Source organism: Nematolebias whitei, chromosome 15, assembly GCF_014905685.2.
Source record: "Nematolebias whitei isolate Nwh7 chromosome 15, NemWhi1, whole genome shotgun sequence".
Lineage (NCBI taxonomy): Eukaryota > Metazoa > Chordata > Actinopteri > Cyprinodontiformes > Rivulidae > Nematolebias > Nematolebias whitei.
Window position 1 is genome coordinate 5,120,479 of NC_056512.1, and position 9,416 is coordinate 5,129,894.

Sequence of the window (9,416 nt, forward strand, 5' to 3'; positions counted from 1 at the left end):
ATTCGTACAGCACTCTACTACACACACACATTCGTACAGCACTCTACGAAGAACACACATTCATACAGCACTCTACTACACACACACATTCTTACAGCACTCTAGTAGATCTCCACAAAGATAATCTGAATCTGTAGAGATTCATCAGAGCTTTAGATCACATTCATACACTGATGGGACACACACCAGAGGCAATGAAGGGTTCTGTGTCTTACCCAGGGACACTTTATTGACTGCTGATGGAATCAAACCCCAACTCTCCCATTGGAGCATGACCACTCTAACCAGTCAGCTACCGTTGCCTCACAAAACATGCTGAAAATGTTACTTTAAGACTAGTCTTAAGTCTTTCATTTTTGATAAACCCTATAGTTAGGGTTGGCTTAAGTTTCCTGAGCTACCCCTTAGTTATGCTGCTGTTGGAGGACAAACTGACCACATTTTCTCTCTCTGCTGTCTTTACTAAAGCCCCCAGTACACTCCCGCATATGTCCATCCACGCGTATGTACACGCGTATTGTACGCAGAGGGCTCAGACTTCATACTTGAGCGTCCACCCTGAGCGGCTGCAGTCAGCTCCACAGACAAGGGGCATTTACGTTTGGGACAAATTGAGGTCGCCGATTGGTCATTTGCTGACACACCTACTGGATTGATTGACAGGTCAGAAAATAAAAAAAAACGAGTGCTGGCAGCCTCAGCCGCAGCGGTGTTCTGTTTATATTGACTCTTTTCCACTGTCATGGCGCAGGTCGAATATTTTCGGCTCAGCTCGTGTTTGAGGTCTTTTCCATCAGTACTTCGGACCGGCTCACACTCAGTATTCTGGCCCTGCTTCTCAAGGGGTCCAAGCGACCCAAGCCGTGACGTCAGAAACACTGTTGGTCACTGTCACTGATTGGTCGGGGTGAGGAGTCTGTGGAGTCTTTCCAAACAACCCGATCTGCCATTTTTCTCTACTGCCTGCCATTAGCGATAACTCGAGGAGCGTATCTTGTACGGATTTTGAAGATATAAAAAAATAGTAATAATGTCAAAGCCGTGGTCAAATGCAGAAGTGTAGGTGTTGTTGTGCTTGGTGGCTGACGAAAAAAGTCAAAGTGATGGAGCGATTGGAGGGTTGTTTGGACACGCCCACTACTCTACTTGAATCATTTATAGAAGATGGTGAGTGTTTTCTAACTTTAAACATATTTTAAGTTACTCATCCCATAGGTTTGGAAAATATTTTTAACTAACAAAAAAAGGCTGAAGCCTTAATAGGATAACTTCGGTGCTACGATGCTAAGCTAATTAGCATAAACGCTAACTGTCCTCCGGTCCCGTTTCTCACTGTATTTTATCCAGAGCGTATTTTAGTGCGTGACAGTTCGTCTCTAAACTCCACAATCAACCCTTCAAGCCTCCCGGCTTCTGCTCCTGCTCCATCAGAGGAGTCTACACCTGACAGAGCTCCATCACAGCCCAGCTGCACCTCACAGAGCAGCACAACGCTGCAGCTTCTGTGCTCGGTAAGAACAGATGCAACATGTTCCACATCACTTTATTTGTGCCAATAAGGACTTGATTTATTTTATTTTTAAAGTAAAAAAAAAGTTGAATAAATACTGAATATGCACCACATGCTGAACATGTGGTGGGATGAAATTATGTACTTTGTACACAGGGTCCCAGTTACAGACAACAAAATGTAAAAGAAAAACAGTAATAAGATCTAAGATATGAATTAAGAAAAATATTAACTAAAAAACATCTACTAATAATACACTAAGCACCAATAGCAGTAAACAATCAAAACAATACGTCAAACAGCAACATGAACTTGAGTTTGTGCAGCCTCATGGATATCTAACCAGGATAATCACATCATGTTGCTGCTGATCTGTTTCATGTTGCTGCTGATCTGTTTCATGTAGCTGCTGATCTGTTTCATGTTGCTGCTGATCTGTTTCATGTTGCTGCTGATCTGTTTCATGTTGCTGCTGATCTGTTTCATGTTGATGTGTTCATTCGTGCTCATCTGTTCACACAGACTCATGTCCGTGCTGCTGTTCGGCGTATTTTGTTTATTGTTTTTATGCTATTAGTGCTTATCATATTTTTAGTTGATGTTTTTCTTAGTTCATATCTTAGATGTTATTACTGTTTTTCTTTTATATTATATTGTTGGATGTAACTGGGACCCTGTGAACATAATTTTGATCCACCACATGTACCACATGTGGTGCGAATGACAATAAAGAATATCTGTATCTGTATAATACTTTCTGATTCATATATCCACTGTTATTATTATATTATTTTCATTATTTTTAAATCAATTCATTTTTCATTTTCTTATTTGATCAGTTTATTATTATTAATATATCTATTATAGCTGTTAGCTGCACCTTTCTTTGTTTTATGCATTTATTCAAAAACAGTATGTAGCTTGAATTAACCACCTGTTTCTTCTTTCTAGTGAAGAGAAAGAGAAAAGAGTCCAGTAAAGAAAAGTCTTATTTCATCACTGAATGAACATGAAGAACTGAAGCGGACACAGCAGGAACAACACGTGTGTCTTCTTCTGGATGAAGCCCGTGAGACAAGGGACACACAGATACACAATCATTAGTTGGATGCAGTATTTTTTATTTTTGTACATTTTGCACTTGTTACTTTTTGTTTGTTGATGTTTTACATAGAAACAACACCTGGAGTACTCATCTCAGAACTGTCCCCAGCTTCCTGAGGTATACGGCCTCTCCTACTGAGACTTGCTCGGATTTTTTCATGTTAAAAAGGAATCATTCATTTCCACTGTCGCCCCATGCTTGCGCAGGATGGACTGCATGAAAGTAACGATTCGTTGTGTGGGTCCTGTCCAAGGCCGGATTAACCATATGGGCAACTGGGCAACTGTCCAGGGGCCCATGATCTCTAAGGGGCCAATGATCTCTAAGGGGCCCAGGGCAGTGAGGGCACAAGCAAAATATCTGGTTATCTCCTGCTTTACTTGGAGCCCTGAACTGCACAAACTGCTGTGCTTCCACTGCATTTGTGCAGCCCCGCCTGCTCCCAGCTGCTGCAGCTCTGTTTTTTTTTTTTTCCCCAATCGATCCTCAACTGCGCGACCTGTCAATCAACTCAGAAGGCGTGTCAGTAACTGACCAATCGACGACCTCAATTTGTCCCGAAGGTAAACGCCCCTTACCTGCTGACAAACTCATCAGTTTTTTTTTTTCTTGAGAAACTTCAGGTTTTAATTAAAACAATAAGTTTGTATCTGTTGTGAGATGATTTTAACAGTTTTGCAGATTTTTAATCTACTTATTGAAGAATAGTAAGACTTAAAATCGTTCATAAAACAGGAAGGAGGACTTATTATCCCTCCTCTTACTACAAAGTATAATGAATGTGGTACTTTGCTATAAGTACGACTATATTTATGGCATCAGAGAAAGCTGAGCTTAAGTTATCCACATAAAGTAAAATGGCATCAGCATGAAAAGAAGGAATGTTAAGTTTGAGATTAATCCAGTTTCTGATGGTTGACCAAACACTTTGTAGTGACATTAAAAAATAAAAATTGCTCGAGCGATTCATCTTCTGATTTACAACAGGCAGAAACATGGCTACAGGATATATCTTATTGATTATTTTTAAATGATTCTCCTTCACTTTAGGAGATTTAGGCCATTTGACACATTTAGAATGAGCAGAAATCATTCTGGTTTTATGATTTATATTGGGAGGTTTCTTGAAGGAATCTTTGTTATAATCAGTAAATCCTTTGTCACAAACATTCATTGATCATCTTGTTACATTTGAAGTCAACTAAGTTACAGACATTTAATTTTAATGTGGGTATCAAATGGTCACCTTCGAATATATAATATTTTTAATTCATTGAATCAGCTGTTGGTCAGGCTACTTCTTGTTGTGCCTTCTTCTTCTTCTTCTTCTTCTTTCAGCTTTTCCCTCTTCAGGGTTCACCACAGCGAGTCGTCCTCCTCCACCTCACTCTGTCCTCTGCATCCTCTGTCCTCACTCCAACTACCTTCATGTCCTCTCTAACTGCATCCATATATCTCCTCTTTGTCTTTTCGTGGCAGCTGCATTTCTAACATCCTACCAGTATACCCATGGTCCCTCCTCTGGACATGTCCAAACCATCTCAGTCTGGCCTCCCTAACTTTATCTCCCAGTTGTTTAACCTGTGCTGTACCTCTCATTCCTAATCTTATCCAGCCTTGTCACTCTTAAGGAGAACCTCAACATCTTCATTTTTGCCACTTCCAGTTCTGTTTCCTGTCTTTTTGTCCATGTCTCTGTCTCCAGACCATACAATATAGCTGGTCTCACCACTGTTGTGGAAACTTTTTCTTTGACCTTTGCCGACACTCTTTTGTCACAAATCACTCCTGAAACTTGTCTCCATCCACTCCATCCTGCCTGGACTCTCTTTTTCACTTCTTTACCACATTCCCCATTTTCCTGGACAGTGGACCCCAAGTCCTTGAAATCCTGCACCTTTGTGACCTCTGCTCCTTGTAGCCTTACTGTTCCACTTCCTCCCTCTCATTCACACACATGTACTCTGTCTCACTACGACTGACTTTCATTCCTCTTCTTTCAAGTGCATACCTCCACCTCTCCAAGTTCTCTTCCACCTGTTCCTTTTTCTCACCACAGATCACAATGTTATCTACAAACATCATAGTCCATGGGGATTCTTGCCTGACCTCATCTGTTAGTCGGTCCATCACCAGAGCAAACAAGAAGGGGCTCAGAGCCGATCCTTGATGCACTCCCACCTCCACCTTGAAGCTATCTGTCACTCCTACAGCACATCTCACCACTGTCCTGCTGTCCTCATACATGTCCTGCTGTCCTCATACATGTCCTGTAACTGTCTAACATACTTTTCTGCCACTCCAGATTTCCTCATGCGATACCACACCTCCTCTCTTGACACTGTCATATGCTTTTTCTAAATCCACAAAGACACAATGGAGTTCTTTCTGACCCTCTCTGTACTTCTCCATCAGCATTCTCAAAGCAAAGATGGCATCTGTGGTGCTCTTTCTTGGCATGAAACCATACTGCTGCTCACAGTCACCTCTCGTCTTAGTCTTGCTTCCACAACTCTCTCCCAGATCTTCATTGTGTGACTCATCAACTTAAATCTCCTGTAGTTGCTACAACTCTGTACATCACCCTTGTTCTTAAAAATGGGCACCAGCACACTTCTTCTCCATTCCTCAGGCATTTTCTCACCCTCAAATATGCCATTGAATATTTGGGTCAAAAACATCACTGCAATCTCTTAAAGACATTTCCAAACCTCCACTGGTCATCAGGTCCTACTGCCTTCCCCTTCTTCATTCTTTTCAGAGCTTTCTGGACTTCACCCTCACTAATCTTTCCCACTTCCTGGTCCACAGTTTCTATGACCTCTACTCTTCTTTCTCTTTCATTCTCTTCATTCATTAGAGTTGCAACCCTGAGTCCTATATTCTTCACTTTCCTCTTCTCCCTGTGCTCCTGACCCGTTTCTCTCCTCGTGGTCTTCGACAAACAGTAGCACAATTTCCGTAGGCACCCTGTTTGTCAACAGCACCGGTGGCGGTCGTTGCTAACCCGGGCCTCGACCGATCCGGTACGGTTTCGCTTTGATGAACTCGCATTATGGTTTTGGCAAAAGTGTTTTACATGGGATGCCATTCCTGACACAATCCTCACCATTTACCCGGGCTTGGGACCGGCACAAGATACACTGGCTTGTGCTCCCTAGTGGCTGGTTAGAAAGAAGAAGAATCAGCTGTTGGTCAGGTTACTTCTTGTTGTGCCATTAGCTCTAAAATAGTTACTGAATCAAGTGTTTACTTCCATCCATCCGCGGGGGTAGCAGCCTAAGTAGGGAGGCCCAGACTTCCCTCTCCTCAGCCACTTGGACCAGCTCCTCCAGGGGAATCCCAAGGCGTTCCCAGTGTTCACTTATGTAGGTAAAACTAGATGTTGAACAACCATTAAAATACACCAGAATGCAGGAAATGGCATCTACTTTATTCAAAATTTTCTTGGGGAGAACCCCCCAGACCCCCCCATCAGTGTGTGTCCCCACACACACATTATAAATGCTTCTGACACCAGTGGCCAGCACGTTACTAAACAAGTACACATACACAATGTCATGTGGTGTTCAAAGTGCATTCAACTTAATTCAGTCTTGATGATTTGTGTCAATGAGCATTTGGAGTTTTATACATAAAAATACTCTTGATAGTTAGAATTTTAAGTATATTTACTGTATATTATGGTAATTTATTCTGTATTTTTGCCAGATTATGGTGATTCTGGGGTCGTGACGATGGGGCCCTTGAAGATTGTTGCCCAGGGTACAGCGAAGTGTTAATGTGGCCCTGGTCTTGTCAACACTTTATATGGCTCAAGTTCAAGTTATGTTTATTTGTCATATGCAGGTTAACACAAGGTACAATGAAATGTTCAGGATGAGAAGAACCGATTGACTCAGTAAAAAAACAAAAACAAAGGACAAACAAGAAATACTACAACACGCTATAAGGGTACAAAATAATTATGGTCATTCTGTAATATTCTGAATGTGAACTCAAATGAATTTGAATCGGATTTGCTTTCATGAAAGAGGTCCTAAGACGACCTTTGTTAAGAAATGGCTTTATAGAATAAATTAAGCCGTACCTTTATGTCAGGATCCGCCAGCTGATGCTTCAGCAGTTCATAATCACAAAGATCCCCCTTGAAAAATAGAAAACTCATCAACAGGTTCCTCATACGACTCGAGCCTGATGTTAGCAGAAAGTGATCAACGTGTGGCAGAATAAGATGTCAGACAGAGCAGCCTGTTGTCTCACCTGTCTGTATTTGATCAGGGTCTCGGACACACTGCCTCCGAACCTCACCGTCTTGTTCGGAGGGGAGTTCAGAAAGTCCGGAGCGCGAGCCTCCATGTTCGAAATCAAAGATGGCTGGAAATTATTTCTCTCATTTTTTGACACAGTTACGGCGAAATATTCAGCGGGAAATACAAATTATTTCGAAAAGGCAAATATTAAATTGCAATTTTTTGACTGAACGATAACAAGAATCGACGCGTGTTGTATTTATACAGGAACTCACGTTGGAGGAAGCGGAACAGTGGTGTAACATTGAAATGCTTCCCCCCCCACAGGATTCCGCTTGCATGGCTTTTTACACGAGTTCATTTTGTTTTCAGTGCCCTGTCTAGTTTTTCGTGTTTTATAGTTTGTATACAATTGGGTTCAGATTGTAAAATAATTAATTTAGTTTATGTAATGGCAGCATTATGTGCACAACCTCACATATGACAACAATATATGACAATATGACAACCTCAGCTGGAGCAACAACACCACCAGCCTGATCAAGAAAGCTCATCAGAGACTCTACTTCCTCAGATGGCTGAGACGAGCTGGTCTGGGAAGCTCAGTCCTCACTTCCTTCTACAGGTGTGCAGTGGAGAGCATCCTGTGCTCCAGCATCAACGTGTGGCATGGAGGCTGCACAGCTGCAGAAAGAAAAGCTTTGCAGAGAGTGGTGAAGGCTGCACAGAAGATGTTGGAGTCAGCCTCCCCACCATCACAGACATCTACACCTCCAGATGCAGGAAGAGGGCCACCTGCATCATGAAGGACCCCACCCACCCAGCACACACACTTTTTGCCCCACTCCCCTCAGGAAGGAGGTTGAGGAGCATTAAGTGTAGAACCACTAGACTGAGGAACAGCTTCTACCCTGAGGCTGTTAGACTCATGAATCTCTAACCAGAATAATCACTGTGAAAAACCACATCATGTTGCTGCTGATCTGTTTCATGTTGCTGCTGATCTGTTTCAATGTTGATGTGTTCATGCGTGCACATCCGCTCACACAGACTCATGTTCATGTTTGTGCTGATGTTCAATGTTTTTATGTTATGAGTGCTTAGTGTATATTTAGTTGATGTTTTTCTTAGTTCATGTGTTAGATGTTATTACTGTTTTTCTTATACATTTTATTGTTGGATGTAACTGGGACCCTGTATACATAATTTCGCTCCACCACATGTACCACATGAGGTGCGAATGACAATAAAAAATCTCTGACTCTGACAAACCAGAACACTTAACAAAAAAGTTCAATTCAACCTTTATTTAGAACAAAAAAAAGTTCAATCTGGTCCTCTGGACATTCAAAAAAACAAAACAAACAGCTGACCGACGATTTTAGTTCCAGGCTCTTGCGAATTATGCCATTTTGTCGACATCTGAGGTTGAATCACAAGTGGTTCCTGTAGTCTGCCCTCTTCCTTGCTGTTTTCTTAAACTCTCTTACTAGTTTGAGGCAATCCTGGCCAAAGTGGTTCAAAATATCCTGATGCATGCTCAATAATCCAGGTAGAAAAATCCAAAACAGTTCAATCTGGTCCTCTGGACATTCAAAAAAACAAAAACGTTTTGTCTCTCATCCAAGAGACTTCCTCAGTCTGAGGTGCTGTATTCAGCTCAGTCTCTTAAATAGCACCTTCTCGGAGTGGATCAACCAGTTTGCTGTCAGCGGGCACCGGGCAAGCAAGATCCTTCAGAAGGCACAGGCCCAGCTGCTGAATGAACGGGTGAGACAGACCAATTTTACTATTGAGGCCTTGAAGGCCAAAGAAGAGCACATTAAACAGAAACGTACAACGTGTCTGGATCAGACCACACTTCAGCAAGTGATGGACTGTACAGATCAGGCACGCTAAGCACAGCATGTCAAGTCCAAGACTCGACAACAAAACAAGTTTAACTTACTAATAACTCATCAACACCATCACTATTCCAATAACAACACATTCAGTGTAGGACAACACTCCAGTAGTCAATTACATGCCAGGGAGACAGAAAAGTGGGTAAAGAATTTATCTGACAGACGGCTCACCCAGCCGGAGACAGAGATTCTTGCCAGGGGACTGAACTTTGCGGTTGCACCAAGTAGAATTCCTCTGGTGGAGATGATCACAGCTACTGAGTCAGCCATCCGCAACAACAAAATGAAAGAGGGTGAAGCAGAACAGCTCAGAATCAAAGTTTCATCCTTCCTCAGCAATGCCAAACCACCACCTTCCAACATCAGTAGAGAGGAGAGGGATGCACTCACCACTCTCAGCAAGGACAAAAACATCATCATTCTCCCAGCAGACAAAGGAAGGTGCACAGTGATTTTGAACCAGAAAGACTATCATGAGAATGTTATGACACTCCTTAGTGACTTAACCACTTATGAACCTCTGAAAAGAGATCTAGGAAGTGGTTACAAGAAAAAGTTAATAGATTGCCTGAAAAATTTGGAGCAGGACAAGGCTATTGACCGTATTCTGTACCACAGACTGTACCCAGGGGAGGCCACATCTA

At 42.2% G+C, this 9,416-nt stretch overlaps 1 long non-coding RNA gene across 1 annotated transcript in view; it reads right to left on the reverse strand.

Annotated features, from left to right (window-relative positions):
• LOC119421434 overlaps positions 1-7,147 on the reverse strand; it is a 10,132-nt gene extending 2,985 nt beyond the window's left edge. The window contains exons 1-2 of the long non-coding RNA XR_005187368.1: positions 6,879-7,147; positions 6,706-6,762 (exon numbers count right to left, since the gene is read on the reverse strand). This is a non-coding gene — a long non-coding RNA (uncharacterized LOC119421434). The remainder of the gene's footprint in view (positions 1-6,705; positions 6,763-6,878) is intronic.
• Positions 7,148-9,416: the final 2,269 nt, after the last annotated feature.